Source organism: Sinocyclocheilus rhinocerous, unplaced genomic scaffold, assembly GCF_001515625.1.
Source record: "Sinocyclocheilus rhinocerous isolate Xijiao unplaced genomic scaffold, SAMN03320098_v1.1 scaffold79, whole genome shotgun sequence".
Classification (NCBI taxonomy): domain Eukaryota; kingdom Metazoa; phylum Chordata; class Actinopteri; order Cypriniformes; family Cyprinidae; genus Sinocyclocheilus; species Sinocyclocheilus rhinocerous.
The window spans coordinates 170,209-181,054 of NW_015638023.1; the positions used below are offsets into that span (position 1 = coordinate 170,209).

The window sequence follows — 10,846 nt, forward strand, 5'->3', positions numbered from 1 at the left end:
ATGGCACCATGAGACCAGCTATGTTGTTATTTTTATAGCGCCGTGCTCCCCGTCTGTGTAATTCATAAATAATCTGGCAGGGTGCAGAATTCGGCACGACACCGGTTCGAACATATATGGCTGAACACTAACTACTAGCAGTTTCTGACATTTTCAGTGCATGAGAGAGTGTTTTGTTATTGCTGGCATGATGCCGGTGCGCGAGCTCTAGAAACTCCACCCTCTTCTGAAAGGGGAGGCGGGAGCACCAGCTCGTTTTCATTTAAAGGGACAAACACAAAAAAGGTGTGTTTTGGCTCATACCCTAAAAGTGGCATTTTCAACAAGCTATAAAAAATTATCTGTGGGGTATTTTGAGCTAAAACTTCACATACACACTCTGGGGACATCAGAGACTTATTTTACATCTTGTAAAAAGAGGCATAATAGGTCACCTTTAAAAGGCCGGTAACTCCATTTCCCCTGCAAGCAGTGCCCTTAATGCTTTCAGTCTAAAATTATGACAAGCACAATGAGGTTCAGCCGAATTACTGGTTGAGGAATATAGGACACCGTCAGATCTTTGAGGTTATACTGCAGTTATTTCTCTCCCTCACCTGTGTGGACGAGCCGGGCGAGGTGACCGGAGCAGGGCAGGGTCCGTCCTGCAGGGAAAAGTGTGCGATGAACACGATGAGCTTGGCAAAAGCTCCGCGCACCTCCGCACTCGGACACTCCAGCAAGAACTCCGAGAATCGCGTGGGGAAGGCAAAGAGGACGCTGTGTGCAAACCAGCTGCGGACGTTCTTGCTGTGACGCAACAGAATGCACAAGGCATCATACCTGAAAGAAAAACAAGTCCAGTCTATGATGAGGAGAGGAGTCAATCAACACAAAATATGCTCTACCAGTTTAATGTTGGTTGAGAAAATGACCAGTGTGAGCTGGAATAAGTCAAAGGGTGGCACTTCAGTCATTTAGTAATTCCCTTACTTTACTATTATTCTAAAATGAGTAGATATGTCCACACTTTCATCAGTGCATCAGAAGCAGAGACACACAGTAAACGCTCACCAGTCACTAGCAGGGCCTCGGACGACTTTCTTTGTGTGGAATCCAGTGCTGAACAGAAACCTAGCTGCAAGCTGTATACTAATCATCGCTATTTCTTCAGCTTCTGGTAAAAGATGATCTTGACCTAGAAAGACCAGAAAAGAGGTGAATCTTAACAAAACACCAGCAGAAGGTGTTTATGGATTGCTGGACCGTCCGGCGACGGATATAATGCATCTTGAAAACACCACTCACCTGGAGGAGGGTTCAGGTAGACGCTGTTGCAGGTCAGCAGTTTCTTAACGAACTGAAAGTACTCGAGGCTGTACTGCATGCGGCTGTGCATGAACTGCACGTTCTGTTTGCGAACGCTGGCCTCGATGGCCAAGGGCATTTTAGGCTGGTTCGTCCGGGGCGCGAGCGTCAGCTCGGAGATGTACTTCAGCAGCTCTCCGTCGCCCCCTGCTGCGTCCATGCGCTCGTAGAACAGAATGTAGGCGTTCCACCAGCGCTTCTGCCGCCGGTACGACATGCGCTTCATCATGTGGTCGAACACCTCGCCCATGTACTCTCCACCGAAGCACTGGTTCTTCATCTCCTCGTCATCGTCCATCTTACACTCCGTCACGTCGCCGTCGTCAAACTTGTACCAGCGGTCCTTCAGTCCGTCGCTGCCATTACAGTGCCGCTGCATGATATAAGAGTAGTAGTGTCCGCCGCTGGCCTGCCCCGAGTGCACCAGCACACCCACGAGCCGATAGCGGGAGCTGCTGTTCGGATCAGAGTTCTCAGCGATGACCTGGCTCTCCGGCGGAACCTCGTCACCCTCCAGCTTCGCCACGCCTGCCACCGTGTAGGGCTCCATGTCCAGCTCACGAGGGAACTCGAAGTAATCATTGAACTTAATCGCACACTCGCGCTCCCAGTCGTAATCGAAGCGCTTCAGCTGGATGGCTAACACCGGCGGGAGCTTCTTGATGAGGAGACGCTTCACCGTGTCCACCTGACGGCAAACCAGAGCAAAGCTCACCAGTCTGCACAACTTCAATCAGACCGGATTTAGGGAACATGTCTCACCTTTTTGTTGCACTTCTCACAGTGGTACGCATTGGCTCCTTCGAGGAGATCCCCTTTGACGTACTGTTCTAAAGAGTCAAGGAGGTTTTGGTGGTTCCTGATGTCAACATTCAGTGTTGTGAAGGACTCCTCGCACTCATACCTATGAAGACACACACAACACACGTATACAGATTAGGGTTGTGATGGTGATTAAATTTTCCCACTAGTTATTCAATGTGTGACAACACCGGTAATACCGGTCTCACTGGGGTTTGTTGGGGTTTTCCTCGCTTTTGCGCATTTTACTTTCACTTTTAAGTTAGCAGCAATTCAGCGTCAATTTCTTGAATGGACAACAACAAAACAGTACAACGACAAACTCACTTATATTAAACAGAACTTTTATTAACAGAACGAATATAAATACACGAATAACTATTAATTTATATTAATATTTACATAAATTAAATTAAACAGTCAAACGTGCCCATGTTTACACAGAAAAAACAATGGAAAAGCAGCGCAATCCAATAAAAACCTGTACAGAACTATTAAATTACTGCTAAAGCTGATGTTGATTATTTTGACAGAACATTTATAGTTAATAATAGTCTACTGCTGTTATACCTTCAGTCATTCTGAATTTGAATTACCTTGACTTTTGAGATTTTTGAAGCATTTTCCTCTTATTATTTCTGAACATATAATATGTGTAAGACAAGGTTGTACAAGATGTAGTTGTAGTTCATGCATCTTTTCTGATTTGTTTAACATTTACATCATGTTGACTACCTCATGTGTGGTGCACTTGGAAAAATAAATTGGGTTAATAAAGAAAAAGTTACTTGAATCATGTTGTAGTTAAGTGATTTAACATTTACATATTGTGTGTTGCATTCGGAAAATAAATTTCTTTAACTAGAGGATTATAAAAATTAAAAAAAAGTTTCTTGAATAATGTTATATCTACATTTTCAAGTAGACTAGTTAAAAATCGAGATTTTTTGCCATATCGCCCAGCCCTTATGTCAAGTGCTTCAAACAACTCTCGAAAACATCAGTGTTTTTCACTTACAGTGGTCTCTGGATATTAAGCTTGGAAACGAAAAAGGATTTAAACTTCCCCACGAATTATACACAAAATCTGATTCGCTGTGGCTGATGTACACACAGTGCCCCACAAGCATTCACGGCTGACTGTACCTGAACTGTTTCCAGAAGCCTATGGGCACGTAGTACTGCAGACGGGACGCGGCGAGGTGACCGAAGATGACCTGCAGACGCCGCAGCACTCCGATGTTGTACTCCTGACGGTCCTCGGCCTTATTGAGAGAGGGCTTGTCATCAAACTGCTGATGATAACTGAACACATCATCCCTGGGGTCCACATTACTCTGCAGCACAACGATGCACATTCAGACGCGTTCGCACTGACTTCAGTACGCTCGAGTGACACGGCTGTGCGTTCTTTACCTCGTTGTCCTGCTTTTCGTCTCCGGACGTGTCGTCGTCGTCGATGTCGCTGCCGGTGCCTTCGATGGCCAGGAAGGCGTTGCGGATGGGCGGGATCATGTAAAGCTGCTGGATCACGGAGTTCATGTAGCACGTGGCTCCTGCGTTCTTCAGACCCACGAAGCCTTTGGTCGGCCGCGGCCCCACCGGAGGCAGATACTCCCACTCTGTAAGCGCCTCGCAACCTGAGACCAGATGCAGGAGTTTAAAACGCCTCTTGTTCATGAAACAGGAGCAGAATGCACTTCTATAAAAGTTGCATTTGATTAAATTTATAAAGGATGTTTTTCAGATGCTTTGTTAATGAGGCTCATTGATACACAAAGCAAACAGGCCTATAAACAAGCAATATAAAACCATCTGGTTCCATTAGGATCAAACCACAGGTCTGTGTTTAATACGCAGGCAAAGCCCTTCACGTCAGCTGGTTTATCTGAAATGCAGTCAGTCAGTACCTAGATAGTACATGTCTGTGAGCGTGTTGACGATCTGCTTGAGGTTCCGCACGCAGCCGACAGAGAGCGCCACCAGCAGCTCGAAGCCGGCGTTTATAGACGCAGGACTGCTGCACACCGGTATAGCCTGCTCCGCCGGGAACTCGGCGCTCTTCACGAACTGCAGAAACACGTTAGACGCCGGGAAGATGAAGTCATCGGTCAGCTCCTGTGAGAGACACAGACAGATACAAATCAAGTGCACTTCGCTTTCACAACATATCTGTACAAACATTTATCAAAGCATAGACCGATCACCTTTATCAGATTAGCGCCTCCTTTCTCACAGCCGATGTAGAACTTTTTCTCCGGGGTCTGAAAGGCCAGCAGCTCTTTGGTGACCCCCAGATGACCCTCTAGAATGGTCTCTTCCACACCCGTCTCTCCGCTCCTCTTCACCTCATCCTGAACGTCCATGAAAACCATAGGAAAGAGAATTAAAGCCATCGCTCCGTCCTGTTCCTCGTGCATGGAGTGGAAGCGCTGTGGACTCACCCGGATCCTCTTGAGCCAGTCGATCTCGTTGTTCAGCAGCACCTCGGCGTTGGGAAGGTTTATGTTGCTGTTGTAGGCGTAGTTGAGTAAGTGGCGCAAGAGCGTGAAGTAATCGCCAGCGTGCTTCGCTCTTTCCTTCGCCGTACTCTGAAAGAGCAGCGAACAGTTATCACTCGACTGGCGTCTAGATCACTCAAACGCGAGCGCTGTGATGCTGTACTCACTCCCAGAACAGTGAAGAGGAGGGTGATGAAGAACAGGAGGGGTCTGTGTCCCATACAGCACCTGGTGGCCATGAGGAAGAACTGCTCCTGTGCCATCTGACGCACAGCTCTGAAAACAAACAAACAAACAGAGGCAGGTTCTTAAACGACTTCACCTGACTTTCAGTGTCTTTTCTCACGTGTCACAATAAACAGCCTCAGCACAAGTGCAGGTAAACGCTCTTCATTAATGCACAAATAATCCAATGATCCGTCATTTCTGATGTTTGGGATTTTAATGTGTACTAACTAAATTTCAATCACTTTAGACTTTTAACCAGGTGTCTATCAGCACATCTTAACATCTTAAGACAAGAATTTCTGCCTTTGTTCTCTTTCTCTGCTGCATCCCAAACATTAACCGATCATGTGAAACTAGTAAACTCTTATTTGTGCTTGGTATCGGCACAAGAGCACCAGGAAGGGATGTGAGAAACTGTTCATATGGAGCAAAACCCACCTACAGGAAGTACATCACTAATACAGCAGAGCTTCAGATGATAGCTCAAACATATACACTTACACTAAATATCTTCAGCAATGCATTTCTGCAGCTCACTGGTCTATTAGGCGTCCACTGTAAATACATTTACTGTAAAGGCGTTTTATATTCAATTTCTAAACTGAGTGGAGAGCGTCTCAACAGAAGCGCACTGCTCCTGTAAGTACGTACTTGCTCTGGCAGTGCAGCAGCAGGTCGATGATGAAGGTCTGCCAGGCTTTCTCTTTGCTGAGCGTGTCGAGGGCCGTAGGGAGCACAGCGAAACACAAGGTCATGACCTCCAGCGCCTCACAGCACACTTGCTCGTCTTCAGCGTCCGGCTCGTTACCCGCGTTAGTCTGCAGAACGACAGATGCACGCTTAAACGAGGGATAAAAACACTGGTGGCGAGCGCTGATGAACCATGAACATGCCTTCTCGTAGATCTGGCTGATCTCTTCGTTCGAGCTGAAGACCAGATGCACCATCCCACAACCGGAAGCCCAGACGATCTTCTGCACGGCGCGGATCACACAGATATCCGGGATGTACTTTGAGGCCTGGAAGAAGTTCTGCACAATGACGGAAAGCAACACAATTAGGAATATCAGCGTGAAGTAGGCCTCACACAGCGACTGTAAAGCGGTAAAGATCAGGAACCTCGTCGGAGATCTGCTGGGCCAGCCGGAGGGACACGTTGCGCAGCATGCACTCGGAGGCGGGATTGGGAATGCTCTGGAGAGCGTTCTGCAGCACCAGAGCCTGTTCATGGGTCGCCTGATTTATCTGGAAGACAAACACAAAGTCACATCACCGTGAGGAGAACAATCAAGTCTCAAGTCCAAACGTGAGAAGAGTGGCGCACTGGTGACGCGGGGTTGGTTCCCTCCACCAGCGGCTGGCAGGCCTCCGCCACGGCCTTCACGTGTCCGAACCCGATGGCAGTGAGCAGGAGCTTGCTGATCTTCAGGGCGTTCAGGTAGGCGCCGCGTCTCGTCTCCATGTCTGTACTGGGAAGGAAGTTGTTCCTGGTGAGCATGCCCAGAACCAGAGGCAGACCGCCGCTCTTCAGGAAGTTGTATTGGAAGTCACTGGCGTCGTCTCCCAGCGTTCCACTGGCTGGCATCAGCAGCGCATACACCACCTGACACCACACAAACCAAAGATTTCTGAGCTGATTTGCTGTCAAGCTCAACAGCTACTGCGATGATTACATTTGCAGGAGCAGGAGCACACGAACGATGGTTTTACAGCAGTATGAAGATACCTCGGTGAGGTAGAGCACTTGTGAAGCGGACGGGCCAAAGAAGCGTGAATCCAGAGTGGGACTCAGACTGTTCTCTCCCAGCTTAGCGTGATCCAAACAGATCGCTCGCAGGTTCTCCACTGTAGTGTTATCTGTGAACACAAGCAGCACATATCAGTGACCCTCACAGCCAGACCGCATGCTACAGAGCAAGTCGTCACGATGTTTGCTGCGACCTGGAGGCATGAGCTTCATGAGCACTCGAGCTCTGTCTCGCAGTAACGGCATGCTCAGGGTGCAGCCCAGATCAGCGATCTGCCACAAGAAGGAGATATAGCGCAGATGCAGCGACATGATCTGAGGAGAGAAGAAAAACAAGTCACCTCAACAAGACGTGCTGACAGACTATTCTGTGCGTCAGACCAGAAATTTAAATTCTGGCCCATACCAATAAATGACTGATATTCCACAGGATTTTGTCAAAATCAATGCCAAATAAAACACTAATAACTAGGGATGTAACGATTAACTGCGAGCCGGTTGAAAATTGATTCGAATATGTGACGATTCAAATGGGTTGAGATGCTAAACAAATCGCAATTCAATTAGGGGTAGGAGTTTATATGAATGTATCTCTGAGGGGAACTTAGTGTCTTTAGATGGTATTTTTTCTTTTCCTCTTGCCTCTGTATAATGCATATTAAAGTTCGTAAGAGTGCTATATTAGTATATTATTATAGTGTTATATTTCAATTTCACAAAGAAACGTGCAGCATTTTGTCCAAGCAATAATAAAAGGACACATTTAATTTATAATTTGTCTTAAATCTCATTTTGTTAAAAAACAACAACCGTGAATCGAATCGCGAGTTGAGTGAATCGCTACATCACTACTAATAACTAATATCAATTGTTTTACATGTACAACATGCGTTAATAAATCTCAAAATTATAAAGATCTAACAGTGTATTAAAAGATTTATAGGTTTATGAACTCAAGGCGTTCAGTGAGGAACTGTGCACATACAATAAAATATCCCACATTATACTGATTAAATCATCTCTAATAACTCGGGTTGGGTATCGAACACCGATTCCAATTCCAGAATCAGATACTTAAGGTCAGGAATCGGATACTTTTTGTAAAATTAAAATTTCGATTCCGCCTATCGATTCCTGTGTGCGCATCTTTTCTTTTTTTCTATCTGCGAGGACCTGATTCTGCTCTATTCTAAGCGCTCCAGTGTTTGGCTACACTTGCGATCAGCAAGTAACTGCTAGGTATAATATTTGTGCTAAGCTAACATGCAAGAGCGGTGTCACCATTAACATGACAAAGCACTTAAACAGATCGTGAAAGATCGCGAACACGATTCAAACACCAACGTGATCTTTCCTAAATGACAACGATTCGATTCATTTTATAAGATGCATGGCTCATTCAGACCTGAGGTTATCATATGAAGCACAAACATGGCTCTCACCACTCCTGGCAGGCAGCTCTCCACCTCGGGGTTCGGGCCGTCGCTGTAGTGGTTTGTGTGGTTCCCGGGCGAGCCGGTGGACGAGTCGGACGAGCTGTCGGGGCTGGAGGGCATGTTGGTGCTGACCTGCGTGAGCTTCGCTGTGATGAGCTACAGAAAGAGAACGTCCAGTCTTTTAGTAGCTCATCTCTGGACAAATATAGATATACACACACAGACATTTGTAAAGCTCACAGTTTTATCTTTGAGGTTGAGCTGTCCAATCAGCCGGCGGTCCTCAGCGGGGTCCACGATCTCTCCTCCGATGAACAGCTCTACTTTAGTGTGTGTGCTGTTGGCTTTGATGCGAGAGAGGATGCAGCGGCGGACCGAGCCGATGGTGTCGTTGGTGTGGGACCAGATGTCCAAGTCCTCCACCTGACGGCCCTGATTGGGAAACCTCACCACCAGAGTGATGTGCTTCCCACGGAACGCCCTGGAGCGCAGACACAGACAACACCAGAGAGCAGTTCAGACCCTTTTGTCACTGTTTGGCTTCCTACTGCATGTGTTCATTTGACAGAGACTTTCAAGTCTGCATTAAATATAAATTCACCTCATCTATTTTCTAAATGCATGTTATAGATCATATGTGAGCCTGGAGCACAAAAGCAGTCTTTTGTAGCAATAGCCAAAAATACATTGTATGGGTCAAAATTATTGATTTTTCTTTTATGCCAAAAATCATTAGGATATTAAGTAAAGATCATGTTCCATGAAGATATTTTGTAAATTTCCTACTGTACTTCCTACTTTTGATTAGTAATATGCATTGCTAAGAACTTCATTTGAACAACTTTAAAGATGATTTTCTCAATATTTAGATTTTTTTGCACCCTCAGATTCCAGATTTTCAAATAGTTGTATCTCAGCCAAATATTGTTCTATCCTAACAAACCACACATCAATGGAAAGCTTATGGAAAGTGTCGAAAAATTGACACTTATGACTGGTTTTGTGCTCCAGGGTCACATATGGTGAAGAATTCATCAGTGCATGTTTCATTTTTAAAAAAACGTTTTGACCTTGTTTATTTAAAACATCATAACTGGATCTTCCAGTGGATCATTCCGTTCTCATAAACCCCGCCCCTGCAAGCTCACGCTCATCTGCATACACATCTCATCATCCAATCAACAATGGATGCACAGTACCAAGCCCCACCCAACATTACCGATAATCTGTTACATTCAGATGTGTCACAATACAGAAGAAAAGATCTGCCTCTACTTCGGTCTCAAACTCTTCACGCTGACTCCACTGCATCAGAAAGCTGTGCCCCGGGAATCGACCCCACGGCCAGCAGAACTACAGAAGGTCTGGTATAACTGCAGCAGGCACCTGGACATGGGCAGGATGGTCCTCTCCTCGTGGTAGTCGCTGTCACACTCGGTGATGTACTCTCGGAGCACCGTCAGAACGCGCACCATGCGTATGGCCTCCTGTCTGGCGCAGTTAATGCTGTCCTTATCTCCGTCCAGCACACACAGCGTGTCGTACGAGGCCTTGAGCCGGTCGAAGCACGACTGGATGAAGTCCTCATGGATCTCGACCTGTAAACGGCGACAGCAACGAATCAGACGTGATTTAGCGGCGTGTTAGCGGCTGGCGGTCGGGCGAGGAACACCGGCTCACCTGATTCACCTGTAGCTTTGGTCCGAGGTTGGTGTATATTTCCTTCAGCAGGTCTATCGCTCGAGTGGCGATATCATCACTGCCTTGAATCACGACCTGTGGAGAAGAAACCAGATGAATTTACTAAATAACATGATCTTGATGAGCAGCGTTCACATTGCGGCTAAATACAGTGTCACTGTGAATTCAGTTATTCACAACCAGACTCTACAAACCAGCTAATGACTGAAAACCAGGTAGTGACAGACAGCCGCTTTAGTGGATTTAGGGCTGGGCGATATTTTATTAATTCATTTGAATGTACTTAATCACAGTTTTAAATTAAAATACGAGAAAACATTACAATTAGACACGTTGATAATACGCCAATATGCCAGTGATGACTGATAGGAGATAAAAATATGACCTGTGCTGGCAAAATGAATCACAATGAGCAAATTTTCAAAAATGAGTTATTTTTATGTTCACATTCTCCATTAAGAGACTTTCAGAATGATGCATGATGTGTTGGAATCGGAGGAATAATGACTGAGCCACACGTTTGAAGTCGATAGAGTCAGCAGAGTCAATTCTGAGAAAAATAGAGTTACAGTTTTCTGAAGGTTCCAAAGCACCTGCAACGTTGCATCTTTTCCTCCAATTTTTTCTTAATAATAATTACAGTTTTAATAATCACAATATAGCTATTTTTTATTTTATCTTTATTATAAATAAGAACAGATGCAAAAAACAAAACGGCTGAACAAATAATGCATTACCGTTTTCATTTTACATATAAACAAAAGCATTCAAGTAAGAAAAACAAATCATCAAATGTAAAAATCCCTTTAGTCTTTTCATTACAGATAAATTCATTATTAAAACTACAAAAGAAGTTCAATCAAGCGCAGATTAGATTAACATTAATGAGACAGACGGCCTATATATTAAGACCTACTGTATGCACGGATCTAATATAATGTTACACATCAGATGTTTTCCCCAACAGTTCCACAAACGTTCACTTAAGACATAACCGATTATGTCTGCGTGAATACTTAAATACTGTAATTCTGTGTATATTTATCGGGATCTTCGGATGACAGTCAGCGCGAGAAACAAGCAAA

At 45.3% G+C, this 10,846-nt stretch overlaps 1 pseudogene; it reads right to left on the reverse strand.

Annotated features, from left to right (window-relative positions):
• LOC107749395 (probable ubiquitin carboxyl-terminal hydrolase FAF-X) overlaps window positions 1-10,846 on the reverse strand; it is a 35,141-nt pseudogene that overhangs the window by 6,229 nt on the left and 18,066 nt on the right.